The sequence below is a fragment of the Tenrec ecaudatus genome, chromosome 3 (assembly GCF_050624435.1).
Source record: "Tenrec ecaudatus isolate mTenEca1 chromosome 3, mTenEca1.hap1, whole genome shotgun sequence".
NCBI lineage: Eukaryota > Metazoa > Chordata > Mammalia > Afrosoricida > Tenrecidae > Tenrec > Tenrec ecaudatus.
Genome location: NC_134532.1, coordinates 6,341,232 through 6,359,681, shown reverse-complemented (window position 1 = coordinate 6,359,681; position 18,450 = coordinate 6,341,232). Strand labels below are relative to the sequence as shown.

Below are 18,450 nucleotides of genomic sequence, written 5' to 3'. Positions count from 1 at the left end.
ATACAGAAAACATTTCTTCATTGAAAGTACTTGTTGAGCCCCTTTCCCCTAAATTTGTGTGTGAGGCATTAAAAAAGCAGGGTCCTTAATCATTTCCCACAATCACTTAGACCTGACTAGGTTCTGAAAAGATTGTTTCACACCCCTGCTTCTCAAAAAAAAAATTCAATATTTACTCATAATCTATTCAGAAATGAAGTTTTTTAACTTCATGGAGTCATCTATACAAAGGAAAGATTTAAACACAAATTAGGTGGCAGATGATTGAAAGTCAAATGGATAAAAGTATAAATGTCGAGGGAGACTGAGAAGTGGGGCATTTATTTAAATGTGGGATACTACTGAAACCAAGATCTACCTCACTGGGGGGTGGGGAAGGTGTTAAACTGATCATCTAAGATGTTGTGAAATATTATACACAATTTAATAAAATAACAAGTTCCCAATAAGATAACAGTCATATGCATATCACTAAACATAGAATTCACATATTTTGTTCACAATGTAGTAATTTGTAGTAATTGTGAAATATTTGCGGGATAACTTCAGGAACAACTTGAAGTTTGCTGAGATGTACTCAGGACTACGCTTTTACTTGCACGGGCTGTGGGTACGAGATATTAAATACACAATAATCCTCAGAGGTACTGAGAGGAACAACGGTTCCTGGAGTGTATGGGAAAGGGGGAGAGGGCAGAGGGAGTTGGTAGCATTGATGACCGCATAGCCCCACTGGATGGGACTGAACAACAGAACTGTATGGGAAGGGAAGGGATGTGTTGGAATGAGTAAGATGTATTAATAAAAGTACTTTTTGGAAAAAATACATCATAATTTAAAAACTAGGGTAAATATCCCCCATCTTCCTAGCTACATTTCAATTTAAGCTGGTTACACACCACAAAATACAACTGGGAAACAGGACTCTAAGGCTCAATGGATTTAAAAGGCATCAATCAATACATGTAATTACAGACAGATTTCTATTGATTGATATTTTACAAACATGGCTCAGGTTGATATATGACATATAATGTGATTTTTTAAACACTTAAACAATGTTAAATGATTATATAACGATCATTATATAACTAATGAATTTTTCACTCACTAAACTACCATTTATTAAAGTCTCATAGGAGTCCTTTTTCTTCAGTCTTTATCAACTGGCCATGTTTGTTAAGAACTCTGCATGGACAACACTGAATGTTGTAAGAGCACTAAACATAATGGAAGGGGAAAAACAGACCCCAATCCACTCATCCATGTCTACAATAGCCACAGATCTAAAAATGTGCTGTACTAGGTTGACAATCAGAGAATACCTAAAGACAGAAGAAATATTCTATTTTATTTAATAAATAGCTATAGAGCTATGGGGCTATACTTCTATGTGAGATACTCTAGCAGAGGACAGGAATAATAAAGGGAATAGATATTTCCAAATCTAAAATTTATTTCTCAAAACTCTGTGATAGAAAAATGAGTAATGGAAAAACAAGTGGTACCGTTGAGTAAGCACTAGGTTGTTTAACCCCAAGGCTGGAGGTACAAATCCATGAGCCACTACCTGTTCCTGTAAAGATTTACTGCCTGGGAAATTCTATGTAAGGTTGTTATGGGTCAAAATATACCCCAAAGCAGTATGCTTGGTCTTTACTTCTTGGGAAAACTTAAGACTAGCTATTAGTGGATGTGGTGGTTAGATTTTATGTCAATCTGTCAATCAGGTGGTAGGCTGGTGATGCCTCCTTAGGAGAGTGGTCTTTTTATAAGAGACACTGGAATTTTCTCTCTCTTGCCCTTAGACCTCCTGCTTGCTAGAATTCTGTGTCTGCTCCAGAGGTGGCCCCACGTGGGCTGTTGACACCCTGTCAGGTTCCCACGGACCTTGGGTCCATGTGACTCTGAACCTAGCCTGTGATCTCCCTGCTCATATCTTTCTGTGTCATCAACCTGCAGTTTTGAGAGTCTGAAGAGGGTTAGCCTCAGACCCATGGGCTTGAGTTGGATGGGTATCTTGATATTAATTTCTTTTTTCTATGAATGTCACTAGCTTTGTGTCTCTAGAAAATCCACAGTGGATTTTTTTGGCTCCGATCATCTAGCTATAGAAGCTATATTTCTCCCAGCACTCGAACAGGTGTGGTGTATTTATTTTAAAAGTAACCCCTTTTAAGCACCAGGAGTATGATTCATTCACCTTCCTTTACATTTCCGTACTTCATTCTTTTTCTTTCTTTCCCACTGCCTCTCTTTTCAAGCATTTCTAGTTCTTTTACTCTTTGATGAGTTTCCACACACACACTTAATCCCCAAAGCTATCACCACTGGATCAACTGCAATTCATCGAGACTCTACAGGATAGAGCAGAAATGTCTCATACAATTTCCAAAGTTGTAATCTTTATGGATGAAAATTTACATCTTTCCCCTGCCAAACAGCTGGTGGATTTGAACCACTGATCTTTCAATTAGCGGCTGAGCACTAACCCACTGTGTCATCAGAGCCCCACATAGGCAGGTAATGTTTTTATTAGCCGATTTAAAACCCCGGTTGGCAAAATAGTCAACGTTTATTATTCTAAGTCATACCATTTCCTTAAGAATAATACCAGAGAGAGTCAACAGTTGAAACCAGCAGTACTATTTACCAGCAGCAATTTTTCACCTTGCAAGCTCCTTGGTATGTCCTTGACTGCTTCCTTCATCTCTCTAGTATTTCACACAGGAAAGGTTTGTTTGCACAACACAACATTTATTTTGCTCACACATAAACATAGCAGAAAAATAGATTTCCAATTGTGTAATTAGATCATAGGAAACTAAAAGATCTAATATTTCTTATTAGATTACAAAAAGACATTTTTTAATGTTTATATGACTACACTTCTCAGAAGTACTTCCAAACAATGTTTAATCACCTCTTATCTTCTGATGAAACCTGTGAAAAATGTAAAGAACCGTACAAATGTAACATTGCTCTCAGCTCCCTGCCTAGGCTCAAAGGAGCATTTCAGAGACCTATGTCTTTATCAATTGCCTTGGGTAAGATAATTAACTTTTTACACCTTAGTTTCCACTATAAATTGAAATTGTATTAGAATAATTAACCCATTATTGTTATCCACAAAAATTACCTTACAGATGTTTTTCTCTTCCTTTTTATTCTGTCATTTTATCGTCAAAATCCTCTATTACTAGAAGCTATTTTTAAAATACCACGTGATTTTAAAAAAACCTTATTTTTGACCTTGTGACACATAACATTACCATAATAATTTATTATTAAGAAGAGGCCTTCAAAAGTTCACCAAAATATTGAATTGAAAGTCCATAATTGCACTTTTAAAATACCATATTTTTATAAACAGATGAGCTGACTACTTAGAACACTGTACTACATTTTTGAAGTAATTAACTTTATGGTAATGATATACATATTCCAACTAGTCTTCATTATAGAAATTTATATTTCCATAGGTTAGATTCTTTCAAGACATTAAGTTACCTAATCTGTGTTTTTCTAGTTGTAGTTTTATTATGTTTATTGAAAGAAAAACACACCCTTTGAAATAGTCATAGTTTTGGCCAAAACTCTTAACTCCTGCCAATGAGAGGACAATCTGGGCAGAAATATCACCAATAAACATGGGGGGGGGGCGCGGGGGAAGGAGGTCATGCTTTATTTCAAAAGCTCCTTGCTACTTTCTTCTATTATGAAAATATAATTTAAGATGAGACCTGACATTAAGGAATGAATGCTAGACGTGAATATTCCATACAGCTTCCTTCCCAAACATTCGTCTTTCATGTGTTTGAGTTAGTAACTGAAATGTGATGTTCCCGGGCGGTGACACGTAAATGAACAATACATTGCAGTCAGCTGGCGAGGAAGAGGCCGCACACTCAACATACAGTTTGTTTCATTCACATTCGTTTTTACACTCGTGCGTCCGCTCTTACTTTATAGAATAAGGTAGAAGCATGCCCACTTTAAACAGGAAGAAACTGGGACACTGAAAACTGGTTTTTGAAAATTATACAAAGCATGGCTGTTATTGGTTCCGCGCCCAGAAATCTGGCTCCAGAGCCCACATTTAGATGCATTTATTAGCTTGTCAAATTAAATGCTTTATGGACGTTAATGATAGTTATATACCATCTTGCATCAATTAAAAAATGCTGTTTCTTATGCAAATTTCAATGCTGCAAAGAAAATATTAATTTAAAATAGTGTTTCACCTCCACTTTCATGCAGCAGTGTATGCAAGCTTAACTTCTTACATCTTTTTACCGATTTTATTGGGTAACTTTTACAAGAGTTTCCAAGTTCTCATTGCTTGGGGCCATTTCTACTTTCCACTCCTTATTGAGGAGCATGTCTTTGTGAAAAGGGGAAAGGAACTGAGAAATAACTTTATGATGCAAGAGAATCAGTTGACACCTTTCCACATAGACAGTTAATTTGGGAGGCCTGTCTCCCAGAGTGGCACAAATGGCTCTCTGGAAAGTAGGCTGCCTGAACCCACTCTGGAGACAACTCAGAAAGCAGGTTTGGCCATCTGCCTTTAAGGGGTTACAGCCTTGAAACCTAATGGAGCAATTCTCACCATGAGTTAGAATCAACTGAGGGAAACAAACAGCAATCTTAGGGGAAATGACATCTCCTATTTAAATGCCCCAAATTCTGACTACCAGAAAACAAAAACACACCAGAAGGCTTCAAAAAGCTCATGGATAAATGGAATTAAAAAATAATGGAAATTTTCTAGGAACTTTTTGAAACTCCCATTGATATATATGTACACAGAGAGAAAACATGCAAGCAAGCAAGAGAGACTGAGATTTCGTTAGGGACATAAAATGCAAACTAATACACGAATTATATCTTAAAGAAAGACACCTGGCACCGGACACTGTGACAGTACTTCCAGAATTACTGTTAGAACTTCTGAACGTATGTCATCTAAAATACAGTTATATTTTTTCAAAGTCTACAGGTTTAGGTGGGATCTAAACAAAAACAAATGGTTTCTCCAATTTTCCATAGAATGATTGAGGTCGATGATTATCACATATACATGGCCAAAATGCAATTGTCCTGTGAAGAAGCAGTTATAAGTCTTCAGGTGACAACTCCAGTCTGTCTGTCTGTCTCTCTCTCTCTCTCTACACACACACACACACACACACACACACACACACACACACACACACACTCTCTCTCTCTCTCTCTCTCTCTCTCTCTCTCTCTCTCTCTTCCCTCTTCTCTTCTCTTCCTCCAATTTATTGTTTTCAACCATCAACAGCTTCTTTGAAAACTACTGGGTTGTATATATTTCATTTATTTTAAATTTCCAATGCCTTTCTGTGTTGTTTTTTTCAGTGGCAGCAATAACCATTATCATTATTTTGGGGTGGTCATTATGAGTCAAAATTGACTGGATTCTGACTCAATGGCAGTGAAGTATTGTTTCTATTTTAGAGTATTGAGTATTTGACATCTATTTGTTCTAAATAAAAGCATTCGCATCTCCATTTCATTGCTGAAGAAACAAATTAAAAAGGCCTGTCCAAAGCTCCCAGATAGAAAGCGCCAAAATCTACACCTGTTACACTTTAAGGCCTTATTTTAACACAACAACTTGCATCTATGACTTCTCCCTTATTTAAACTGTTAACACCCTAAAGCCATTATCATTGTAGCTATAGTTATCTAACCCAAAATCCAACTCAATGAGAAAAAAATTGGGGGACAAAAACCAATGACTAACCATATTAGTTACTAGAACTTAAATTATCACTCTAGTTTTCCCGACCAGTACTGGATTAGTGCGCTTAAGTAGCAATCCCTAGAGAAAGAGGGAAGTTGCTGGTAATACTATAAGACGGTTTCTTTGATCAATTAGACAACAACTTTGATGAGTTCCAAAGGGACTACGCTTAGTTATCCCAGCTGCAAAAATGCTCATTGGAGTACTGAGTTAAGGAAATGAATTAGGGAAACGTTTCCTACGGGATCCATGGGAGATAACAGACTACCTTCTTTTTGAGCAAATAAAAACAGCTGATTTGGGAAGAAAGCCTCTCTCAGAATTAGAATTACTGACCAGAAAGTTATTAAAAGCTACCTTGCACACCCCAATGCAAATGCACTTGGATCTACACACAGTAAAGCGAGAGACTAGCTATTCACCAACCCAGTGTCCTTATCGTCCTTGGGTACACACCTAGACTACATTGTCCAGTCTCCCTTCGGTTACATGAGTGCTGACATGTTTGGAGAATGTATGTACAAACACCAGTGCTGTGCGCCATTTCCACACCTTCCATATTAAAAGTCCATGAGATGCCTCAAGATCTTTCATCTCCACAGTCTCTTTTGGATGACAATGAGCATTTTCTGTTGAAGCCTTTAAGACAACAGAGCTACAGAATGGAATTGGCCCGGATCCTTGAAGTGCTGCTCAGAGGAGCACAGCACTGTCCACCAGTCAACATTTCATTTCACATTTTATGCAAAAGGTCAAAAGAGAAAATCTTAAACTATCATGTTTGAAGACAATATACCCTCGCTTCACTTACAAACAAGGTTAGATTTCCAAGAGCAGGCTGTGGGTATGTGAGTTTGTCCTTCACCGAGTTCACTGCCCTGCTTGTAGCGCATCTCAGGATGCATGTGGGAATGGCAGCCTTAACACCACCAAGCCCATGGTGTAGGGAGTAGCGGTAGTAGCTGGAGGTTGGAGACAGGCCTCACTGGTGGTCACTTCTCAAGTCAGGGACGGAGAGCCCTCTTTGAAGAGACTTCCAAGACACCTGCCAAGCCCCGGTAGCTTTAGCTACTGCCACTTCCTTGTGATTCAGCTGCCACCTCCTCCTGCGAGCCATTACCCATCGACCCTGTATGCTGCAAGCCAGCCCAGCTCCAGTGCCCAAGCACAGAATACAAACAGCTCGTGACCCATGTAGCCTCGCTCCTGCTCATAGACCACACCCTCCGCCTCCTTCCTCTCCACTCTTCTCTCCTTGAATGCAAAAAAACAGAGAGTAGTTTGTTTGCTTTGTTTTTCCATTGTTGAAAATGCAAAATGTCAGATGAGATGCATTTGAGGAGTAAGTGTATTTTATTTGGCACCATACTAGCTACATTTTACCTAATAACAAATACCGTGCGCATTTTTGTGACCTATAAGTCAAATTTTAAATTTCTTATGGAGGGGTAAGACTTGATAACATCTTGATCTATCTTTTCACAGGAATATATGCAGCCTGAAAGGTGAAGATAAACACAGGTGTCCATTTGGTTACTTGGTCTAACGACATTTATAAGAATCCTACTGTCTGCCAGTTTGACAGACAGTATGGCACATTTTCCAACTATCACAGCGAGTCTACACTCTCACAGAGTGGACAAAGATAATCAAAGGTTCATCAAGAGAATTTTCAAATAGTGATACATTCCACAGTAAGCAAAGATTGCAAGATGTAATAGTGACTGGATCGTCAAGGGTGTTCTAAGATGTCATATTAAGATCAGAAAGTTGTCAGTTCTTTCAAATATTAATTTCTTAAAGAGATCATTCTATAGCTGTCCACCTTACACACACACACACACACACACACCAAACCGTTTTCGAGAAAGTAGAATAAAAAGATAATGGAAGGGCAGATAGCTTGGTGGAACCTCAAAGATTAGGGCCTTTGAACACTCTTTAGGTCTGAAGATGAGCTCAGCAGGCATGGGGGGGGGGGGGGCTCAATTTTCAGCCAAACAAAAGATGGGTCTATAGGTACAATAATAACACTAGTGAGGTAGGCTCAACAGCAGCTGGTAATAATTATATTATGTTATGAAGCAAAGACAATATAAAATATACTCTGATTTTATGATAACCTCTAAATCTGAGATGCATTAATAATGTACTCAAATTTCAACACTCATATGAAGGGAATATTAAGTCTCTTTAATAGTTATTTATTGTTCTCAAAAGTACCACTTAATGGGTTAAACAGAAAATTAAATCCAGAAATCACCTAGTTGGGTAAACTGATTTTGATTACTCATAAAATTCACCGACTAAGATGGTAGCTTAAGAATAAAACTTCTATTGAAATATATGCTATAATCTAAAAACAAATTAATTCACTAGGAGGAAACTTAGATAAACTCAAAATCCTGATCCTATGAACTTTATGCTGTGGCAGTGTAGTGGTTACACTGGCTTCTGGTCCGCATGGCCGGCAGTTTGAAACCACCAATACCTCCGCAGGAAAGAGTGGGCTTTCTACTCCCATAACCAGTTAGTCTCAAACACCCACAGGGGGTCACGAGTCAGCTTTGACTCAATGGCTGTGGGAGAGTGTGTGAAGTTTATAACCTAGTGCTGGAAAGGTATCTTACAGGGATAATTTGAAAATTAGTAAAATGCGATAAGGGGTCTAGAGAATGGAAAGTCTTACTTGAAAGTAAGGCAGTTCAGTCATGACTTAAAAAGACTGATGGTTTTCTCCAGTAACTAACCACAAAACCCAAAGCCACTGCCATCAGTCAGTTCTGACTCACAGGGGCCCTCTAGAGGGTTTACCAAGGCGATACATCGTAATGGGAGCTGATTAGCCTCACCTTCCTCCTGAGGAGCAGCTGGTGGATTGGAACTTTCATTCTTGTAACTGACAGGTGACAGTTCAAAGCTGACCTGACGCTGCCACCAGTGCTCCTATTTATAGCAAGGGGCTGTCTACAATCTAATAGCATCATAGCTCATCTTGATGAAGGTTTCTATTCTAAATGGTCATCTACGGAAACAATGACTCATATGTTTATAAAGTCTCTCCCTGACCCATACACAAGGGGAGCTTCAAAAAGTTCACAGTAAAACGGAATGAAACGATAATGGGATGTTTTCGTAATATTTCTGTTGCCGTTTGCACAAGTCTGTGTTAGGACGTGCATGCCTGTTATCACACATACCACGGTACGTTATCTTGAGTGTAAATGATATCGCTGAGCCTAACTGTCTTTTTTAGATTGTGTTCAAGCACCACCACAGGTACTGTGATGCTCTAGTGATGAGGAGTATCTTAGCTAGACAAGGAGACATTTCGCTAAAAAATAATTACATGTCATCCTTTTAAGTCACTAACAAAAATAGTAGGTATGAATTTCATGTGTCAAGTGTATCAATTTTTCCTTTTACATCAATGGCAGTTATTAATTTTATCATTTATTTCCAAGGACTTAAATAAGACATTTAACATTTATTTTTAAGGATTCAGTGTGTCAACTCTGGTCTACCAGATAATAACACTGTGTTGGTTCTCTTGAACGCATTATAAAGGAATTGACTGAGCATTTGAGAAGCATTACACATTGCCCAGGGCCAGCAGGAATACATCATGCATGAACTACAAGAAGCCCAACAGATTTTTTTTCCTTTTCCTTTTTTTTTGTTGAGATTGGTAAAGCTTAGACCTCATAAAAAAATCAAACCATCACTATAAATCACTACAGCACCACCAGCACATATTATCTCTTAGGAGCTTCCTTCCTAATGTCTTCATTCTGCCAATGCTCTACCCTTCTCAGGACCTTCTGTCATGTGCAGACTTAATCCCACAACCTACTGAGAAACTCTCTTAGAAAGCACATCGTGCCTATACTGCTTCAAACATCCAGTGTCCTCTCTATTAAGCGTATTGATTTACTTTACTTAAACATCAACTCTTTTTTCTCAACTTTCCTGTTAGGAGCGTGTTCATATCGAAGTATTACCCTAGGTTTAAATCCGAGAGCTAGGATGTCACTACTCATGGTATACTCACACTCTAATCGCTCGAGTCATAGAAACTAGGGTGTCATTTGTGTGCCCTTGCACATGTTTCTGTGCACAGTCCACAGGATATTCAATTCTTGTGATCTTTCAGAAGCGCATCACCCACGGGTTTTCCTCAGAAGCCAGTCTGTGTGGACTTGAAACCCAGCTCTTCAGTCAGCAGCCAAGTGTGTTAACCACCTGTACCACCCAGGATCTTCCCAGATATCACCAAAAGCTCTAGACATAGCACCAAAAGATGGCAACAAAATGGATAAATAATCTGAGATGAGAGATGAGTAAGTATCATAGAGTCAGTCATACAAAAATCTGAGAGGAATATAAGGAGAGAATTAAGGGGACAAAGGTCCTAAAAGTGGGGAAAACCTGTGAAAATTCAAGAACCAGAAAGATGTTTGAGGTGACCAGAAGGTAGAGTGGAAACGGTTGGAGGTTGGGGAGGGGGGGTATGGTCGTACAAATGAGCTCATGAACTAGGTAGGGGTCTGTAAGTGCAATGACAAGTCGTTGGCGTTATTCAAGCAGATGTGTAACAAGATCTAGTTAGGTTTTTATAAGATCAATTTCTCAGGGAAGTGAGGGCAGTTAGAATGGAAGCAGAGAAACAAATTAGAATATGATATGCCACCTGGATTAATACACACAAACTTAAAAACTTTAAAATGGCCTTCCAAAATATAACCTGATGGTACTTAAGGCTACACAGTTTGCTCTTGGCTACTAATCTAGAGGTTGGTGATTCAAACCTACCTATTGCTGCTACGGAAGAAAGGTCAGGTGATCTGCTTCCATAAAAATTACACTTGAGAAAAGGCATGGGGCATGTCTACCCTACAGTACATGGGCTCTACATGTGTCAAAAATGGGCTCAACAACAACAGATGGCTGTTTCGTTTGTTTTAATCAGCTGTTTAACTTATCCAAAAGATAGAAACGCTATCTAGTCAAGCCCCATAAAACAGGGAGGAAAGGTTTTGAGCAGGGGTCCTCAAACTTTATAAACAGGGGCCAGTTCACTGTCCCGCAGACCCGTTGGAGGGCCGGACTATAGTTAAAAAAAAAACAAAACAAACTATGAACAAGTTCCTATGTACACTGCACATATCTTAATTTGAAGTGAAAAAACAAATGGGGCAAAAACACCCGGCGGGCCGGAAAAATGTCCTCAGCGGGCCGCATGAGGCTCGCTGGCTGTAGTTTGAGGACCCCTGGATTTGTGGAATCAAAGATGACTTTAAGGTTTTGGCTTCAATATCTGAGCCAGATGCTAAGCTAAGGAGGAAAGGGAAAACAAGAGTTTGAAGGCTGGTTGGTTAGCTTTTAGATGGTGATTGATGGGCCAATCAGGAGTAATATTTTGGATTAGTCAACTCTGAAGTACCTACATTCACGGTGGGTCATGTAACAGGGATACATGGCCTTGAATATTAATATAATCAACCAGCAGGACTCTCTTTTGGGTCAAACTTTGTAAAAGAACCTTCTCATTAAGTGTTCACATGTTAACACATCCCCCTCCCACCCACCCCCAGAAAAACCCCACTTAAAATAAGAAAATAGCCAACCAGAATGTAAAACTGGAATCTACTTATACCTTAAAGTCAAGTTCAAAGCAGTTTGACAAACACTTAGAATTATATTCATAGACAAAAAGAACGTAAGGAACATAGGTACACCTCAGCTAAATGGGCAGGCAAAACATACGCTTCACTACATGTCTATTGTTTGTATATACACCCTTCTGTAAATGGATCCTATGCTTCAATGTGTCTGTTCTATACCTCCTAAGATAGACATGCTTTTTTATATACCTCAATTCATGGAATTCACTTAAAAACTAGATCAAGTTTTGGTTAATAGCAACCAAAACACACCAAGTGCACGAAACATGTACTTTGAGTCTGTGTCCTCTTCATATGGAGGTTAGGTTCTGACATCTGTGGTTCTCTGATGCTCATAAACTAGAACAGCACATCTCCCTATGTGACTGAACAAGCCTATTCTAAAGCAAACCAAGAATGGAAAATTAGAGATTCGGTTACGTTCCAATTATGGGAAATTGGAGAACATAATATTAGAAGGAGTGGAGTTGGAAAAGTATCCCTAGTAAATAAAAATCGAGTAAATTAATCCCAAGGTACATAAGGGTCTTAGATAGTGAAAGGAGGAAATAGTTGATAAATTACACTATTGCCAGGCATTCTATATATTCCAAATAATGAAGGTTCAAATCTGTGACATATTTTGAAATAAACACACAAAACCCTAAATCTATAATCATTTTTAATTCAGGTTAAGGGGGAAGGGCTTTGTTGGGAACAAGCACCGGCAAAACCCAGGACTACATATTTCACCCAGAAGGCAGGATACTACATCACTTAACTCTGTGCAGAAGACAGTATTTGTGTCTCTATGTGTTACTACCTACATTTATAGTTTTTTTCACCTGCACTCTCTCCCCGTGTGACTATAGTCACTAAGTGCCTTAAAGGAAATTCTTCAAGTGTTCAGTCTAAGATTCCTGAAGGATACACAGGGTTATGTGTACGAAAAGAAACTTAAAATAGGTTCGCCCTCTGGGTCAGTGCTCATTCAGGGAATGACCCGGTCTCAGTAAGAGCATATTTAGTTGACACAGGTATTAGTAAAGGCCAGGTGACCCTCGGTTCGCTAGTTTGGGGGGAATACAACTCTGTGAGAGCAATTGCTATTCTGGTGAAGGTGTGATGGGAAGTAAAAGGAAGAGCCAATGGAATCAGATTTTAGAATTGGTATGTTGCTTTTCAGCAGAGAAACTTTAACCTGAAGTTAATCACTTTCTTAAATTAAAATATAGATGATTTCACTGTGAAGCAGTCTAACATCAAATCCATTACAGTTAGCATGTAAGAATTTCAACGCTAACACCTCTACTGGCAACAGATTCTCAGTTTTTATTGCATGCAATTTTGGGGGGGTGGGGTGGAGGAAATGAACTCATGGCTTAAGAATCTGACAACTGCTTGGATTCACTATAAAGAAGCATCCTTTAAAAGCTGGGAATCTGAGTCACTTAATATCAGGCTTCAGTTAAATTCTTAAATGGTTACGTAACACCATTAATTTTTAAGAACAAAAAGGATTTTTAGCAAATACTTCAGGATTTCCTTTTTCTGTTTTCCATGCCACAAAAATGCCTTACTTCATTCTTCCATATACATTGACTTGTTTGCTTTTTTCCTACAGAATAAAGGCCTTTCGATAGATGCCCATTACAAAGCTGATCATCCAAGATTATGTCTCTCTTTGACATTAAATAATAGCTCTCTTTGCAAATGTTTGCAATATAGGGTAAAATATGAAAAAAAATAAACTGCAATTAAAACATAAAGTCCCAATGGGCCTACTATACATTATCCAATAACCAATTTCAAAAATGCAAATCATACTTTCAATCCTATGTACTTAGTCACAAAAGACAACACATTTGAATGAGTATGAAAAGTTTCCACTCAAGCTTTGACCAAGGACATGAAAGGCACACAACTTCGAAAGTGGGGAAAATAAAGAAAATGAATCTTTGAAAATTATTTTTAAAATCTATGAATTTCTATTTTCCCTAAATTTGGTAGAGTAAAATCAGACATACAAATATGTAAGTTCTATGTCTATTTTCCAAACAAAAGCACTCTCTTGTGAGAACTAACATTAATTTACTAAAAGCCAGAAGAGCTTCTTTCCCCAGATTTTGAAAGGAATGTAAAGGATCTGATTAAAGATCTTATCACAACTTCACAGAAACACTCTTTAGAGCAACAAGAAGCAAATGACCATGTCTCTCTTACAAGCTCAGCATTAAATTATTTTTTACCAAGCAAAATGCATTTTTTCTTTTGGACAGATAAAGCATGTACAGTTAAAAGGTACAAAACTCCCACATTTGGGCTTTTTGATTGCTATCCTTAAAACAAAACAGTATTTATGAGCTCCAAAATGACGACTTTAAAGCCCCGGATCACACAGCAGTAGAAAAACACTGTACAGCATAATAAAAATGGCATATATAACTATGACTCAAAACTCCATGCTTCCACAATCTATATTAAGTTGTGACTGAATAAAGCTATTTCTACCCCGATCATTTCTGTCAGCAAAGGTTAACTAACGAGGAAGCCCAGCTTTAGGAAGAAACCGAATACATACCATGATATAGTCTCTCTCGTTAGAAAAGGCGAGAAGAACAGATTTAAATTAAGACTTGGTGTATGCAAGCTGAAAGCATAGAATTTGTATCCACATAATGAACTGATGTCTCCTCTAAAGACGTCAGATTGCTGTTCAGCTAAACTATCTAAAAATACCTCCTTGCAAACACACACACACATGAAATGACTACAAAGACAGGTCTTACTAAGCAGCTCTACTTGCACACAATCACTTAATAAGTGGAGGAATTTTTCAAAGTACTTAGGAAAGAAATTAACAGGGATTTTCATATTAATTGTGATCTTTTATGAGCTATCTTGCAAACATACCAATTTCTATAGAGCCGTTAATAAAAGATCTTAAAGCAAAAATCAAAATTGGTTTAAGACAGTGGTTGGTTCCCAACCTTCCCAATGCCGTGACCCTTTAATACAGTTCTTCATGTTGTGGTTACTCCCAACCATAAAATTATTTTCGTTGCCACTTCATCACTGTCATTTTGCTACTGTTATGAATCGGGTGACCCCTGTGAAAGGGTCATTCGTCCCCCAGAGGGGTCACGGCCCACGGGTTGAGAACTGCTGTTCTAAGATGTCCGAGCCACCCCCCGGCCCCCGTGCACCAACCAAGCTCTACGACTTAAAATTACCTACTGCCATCAAGTGGATTCTGACTCATAAAAGCATGATAGATACATCAGGTTTCTGAGGCTGTAAATCTTCCTGGGAGCAGGCAGCTTCATCTACTCACTTAGCGACTGGTGGGATACGACTGCCAGTTTAATGCTTACCTGACAGCATCACCAGGACTCCTGTGAACTAAAAACTGGTAAGCAAAATAATTCTCCAAATAACTTCCAGCCTTTAATAAAAACCACGAGGAGTAAATTTTTACAGCTGGAAATGTGGCAACTGAATTTAGAGATGCCCAGTGTGAATCAACATGCTAAAAACAAACATCCTCACAACTGAACCACTAAGCAATATTATGATAAATCCAGAAAGCTTTCATTTCACTTGGGTCCACAATCAACACCCATTGGTGCATTACTCAAGAAATCAAACGATATGTTACAGTGGACAAATCTGCGGCAAAAAAATCCTCTCGATGTGTTCAAAAGCGAAGATGTCACTTTGAGGACCAAGGAGTGTCTCCTCCAAGCTCCAGTCTTTTCAAACATCTCACACAAACATCTCACGGATGAAGAACACAAACGACTGAAGAGGAATGGTGTTGGAAGCTTACATCTATCACAGACGGACAGAGACACTGACAAGGACTTGAAAGTACAGCCAGCGTGCTCCTTTGAAAAGAGGATGCCAAAACTTCATCTCATGTACTTGGGACATGTGAGAATGACAGAGGCCGTGGCAATGATTGTTCTGTTGTGAAATAGGTTTGTGATGCCTGAGAACCAATTTGACGGTACGAAACAATAATTGCTAGAGATCAGGTCCTGTGCCAAATATACAGTCCAAATAAACAAGCTATATAAGCTATGCATTTTAATAGCACTTTATAAACCAGGAAAAGGGGTTCAGGATATTTAGGCAATCTGCATAATTTCACATAGCTTCAACGTCCCAACCCCCAACCCGGATTCCAATCCACATGTGAAGGGTTCTGCTGCTAGGTGTCTTCGAGTCTGTTCCAATTCTTAGCGACCCAGTGCACAACACTGCCAAGCGCTGAGCAGTCCTGAGCTACCCTCACAATTGTTCCGGTATCTGAGCCCACCTTGGCAGCCACTCTGTCAATGCCTCCTCTTGGCTGCTAACCGTCTACTTTACTAGAATTCTAGTGCATTATAATCGATGGACAACTGACATTCACCGAAGGCTGTATGGTGTGTAAAAGCATTCCAAAAAATATACTCTTTTAAAATTTTTATTTAAATCTCAAGTGCTTTTGTTTATTAAAATCTGTAAAGTGAGTAGCAGTCCACTGTGCTCCTCATAACATTTCTAATGTTTTAAGAAAGCAACATATCAAGCTCTGAGCAGAATGCTTGTAACTATTACTGTGTGCACCAATCACCTTCAAAAAAATATAAGGGGGCCAGGTACTATAATCACGATCTCCATTTTGAAGTGAGCAAACCCAAAGTCCAAAAGGTTAAATGACTTCCCCCACAGCTCCTACGCTAGTAAGCTTTGATCAGGGATTCAAATACTATTTTATTGTTTTTATTTCTAATACCCCCACCTAAAGGGAAAAAACCCCAGTGTATTAGTTCCTCCATATTACATTGGAAGATCAATGCTAAAAAGGAGATGATTTTTTTGGAACCATTACTACTAGCATTCTGAATGACAACAAAAAATGAATACTGGGAGTAAGTTGTGTACCCTATGAAGTGCCATTATGCTTCCTATTTGCTCTAGGGCTTTAGGTAACACTTCAAAGGCACTCATTAAATTTCTTAGAAACCTACTGAAGGAGTATACTCTCTTCTACAGCAACTTTAGATGCTGCTTACAGGAGGGAACAAGAGAGAGTATCCTAACAAGCTCCCACCTAGAGCAATCTGCTCTGAGCTTACCCAACACTACTGCCCCACCCACCATCCTGTTTAACACCGCTTTCAATTACATCCCAAAATTCTGAGAATATATAGTTGATGTGGGTTAAGGAGCAGTGAAAGCTGCATAAAAATGGGCCTCATTGTTATTCATTTATCTGTATTCTAAATGCTAACAAAATGCTGCTAAGTCTGGCTGGCTGAGAAAACTCCTTCATCTGGCTATATGCTAAAATTAGCTTCTTATAAATTCTTATCTAACTGGAAACCAATTAAGAGAGCAATCATATCACCCAACAATAATTCAAAAACAGTATCCTTTTCCAAATTGAAGCCTAAACCAGGTTAGTGTCGGAGACTTCTGGAGAACTACATGTAAGCACATGGATATTTTAAGTATGGTGTCCCTTTTCATAAAAGGCTACATTAAATAAATATTTTCCAATAAAGAGTTGCAGAGTAATTCTTTTAAAGAAAACTGCTTTCTTGCGATTATGAGCAAGCAGGAAGGGGGATTAAACGGTCCTTATCCACTTCAGAAGCAAGATGAAATTCCTGCATGTTTATCTCAGGGGTGGTGGCGGTTATGACACACTTACAAAATACATCCCTTTGAAGCACACACTAAAGAAAATCAACTCTGAACCTGTTCTCAAGCTTTCTGAAGAGTACTGTAATACACAGGATGCACACATACATCAAGTTTGGAAAGGATGCACTAGAAGCAAAGTTCTGAGGTCCGATACCCAGCTTCCGAAAATAGATCATCCTGATCATGCAGGCATGTGTGTATGTGCTTCCATGTACAGAGGAGACTGTCACTGGCTGGTAGCTGAGTGAATTTGGGAAAGATACTTCACCTCCTTCCCTTCTCTTATTTATGGAAAGAGAACTACACACAGAGTTTGGTTGTGATGACTGAATGAAATAAAAGAGTTTAAAAAGTGCCTAGAACAAAGGGACCCTTCAATTTAGCTAACGATATTGTGAGCACAAGACAACTCTTTTTTACTCTGAGGATAAATTAGTAAATAAAGGGTTGAACCTGTAAACATCACATTGAATCTGAACCTGTAGCAGGGGAAAGGTTAATTAATTTAAGGATCATTTTCCTGAGTCATGGGAAATGTAATACGCTATCTCTGACCCATGTGCATGACAGATTTAATTTTCCTTACCCCTGGATAATGGCAGATAAAGAATATCTACAAAAGCACTGTATTTATTATGGGTCATGAATTACTCTAAGTGCTTTATAGGTTTTACATCATCGAATCCTTACACAATCGTATTATCTCTATTTTATAAATATGCAGGGAAGCTAGCCAAGGTCACACAGCCAGTGCAAGGTGGAGCCAAAATACGAAACTAGGATGTCTGGTTCAGGAGCTTTCCTCCACTGTCCACTAACCACGGCACTGCAGTGCCTACAAATTCCTTCACATGACGTTATTCAGAAAGGTCACAAATGGTCACATTACAGTTTCCATGAACACATGTATAAACGATTTCCCAATGTGAGTTATTTTTAAAGATAGATTACAACTCACAGAAATCCTCACTGAGAGTAGAGCTGCCCCAGAGTATTTCCAAGGCTGAAAATCTTTACACTAGCAGATTGCTACATTTTTCTCCCTTGGAATAGTTGTTGAGTTCAAACTACTGACTTTTCAGTTAGCACCTGAGGGCTCATTCTGGGAACTTCTAAGGTTCAGCATCATAGAAAGTTTAGAGCACTGTTTTTAAAAAAATATGAAAGCAGCTCATCTTCCACCCCATTTTACCTGGGACATCTCCAAGTCCTCCTGGTTAACGCACTGATGCTGTTCTAAACCTCCAAAATTCACCTGCCTAGAATGTCCCTGTCTACTACATATATCTACCTGGTGAGCCCAGCTGCACCCTG

At 38.7% G+C, this 18,450-nt stretch overlaps 1 protein-coding gene across 5 annotated transcripts in view; it reads right to left on the bottom strand.

The window, feature by feature from the left end:
* RAPGEF2 (Rap guanine nucleotide exchange factor 2) overlaps positions 1-18,450 on the bottom strand; it is a 277,405-nt gene that overhangs the window by 66,196 nt on the left and 192,759 nt on the right. The window lies entirely within an intron of this gene.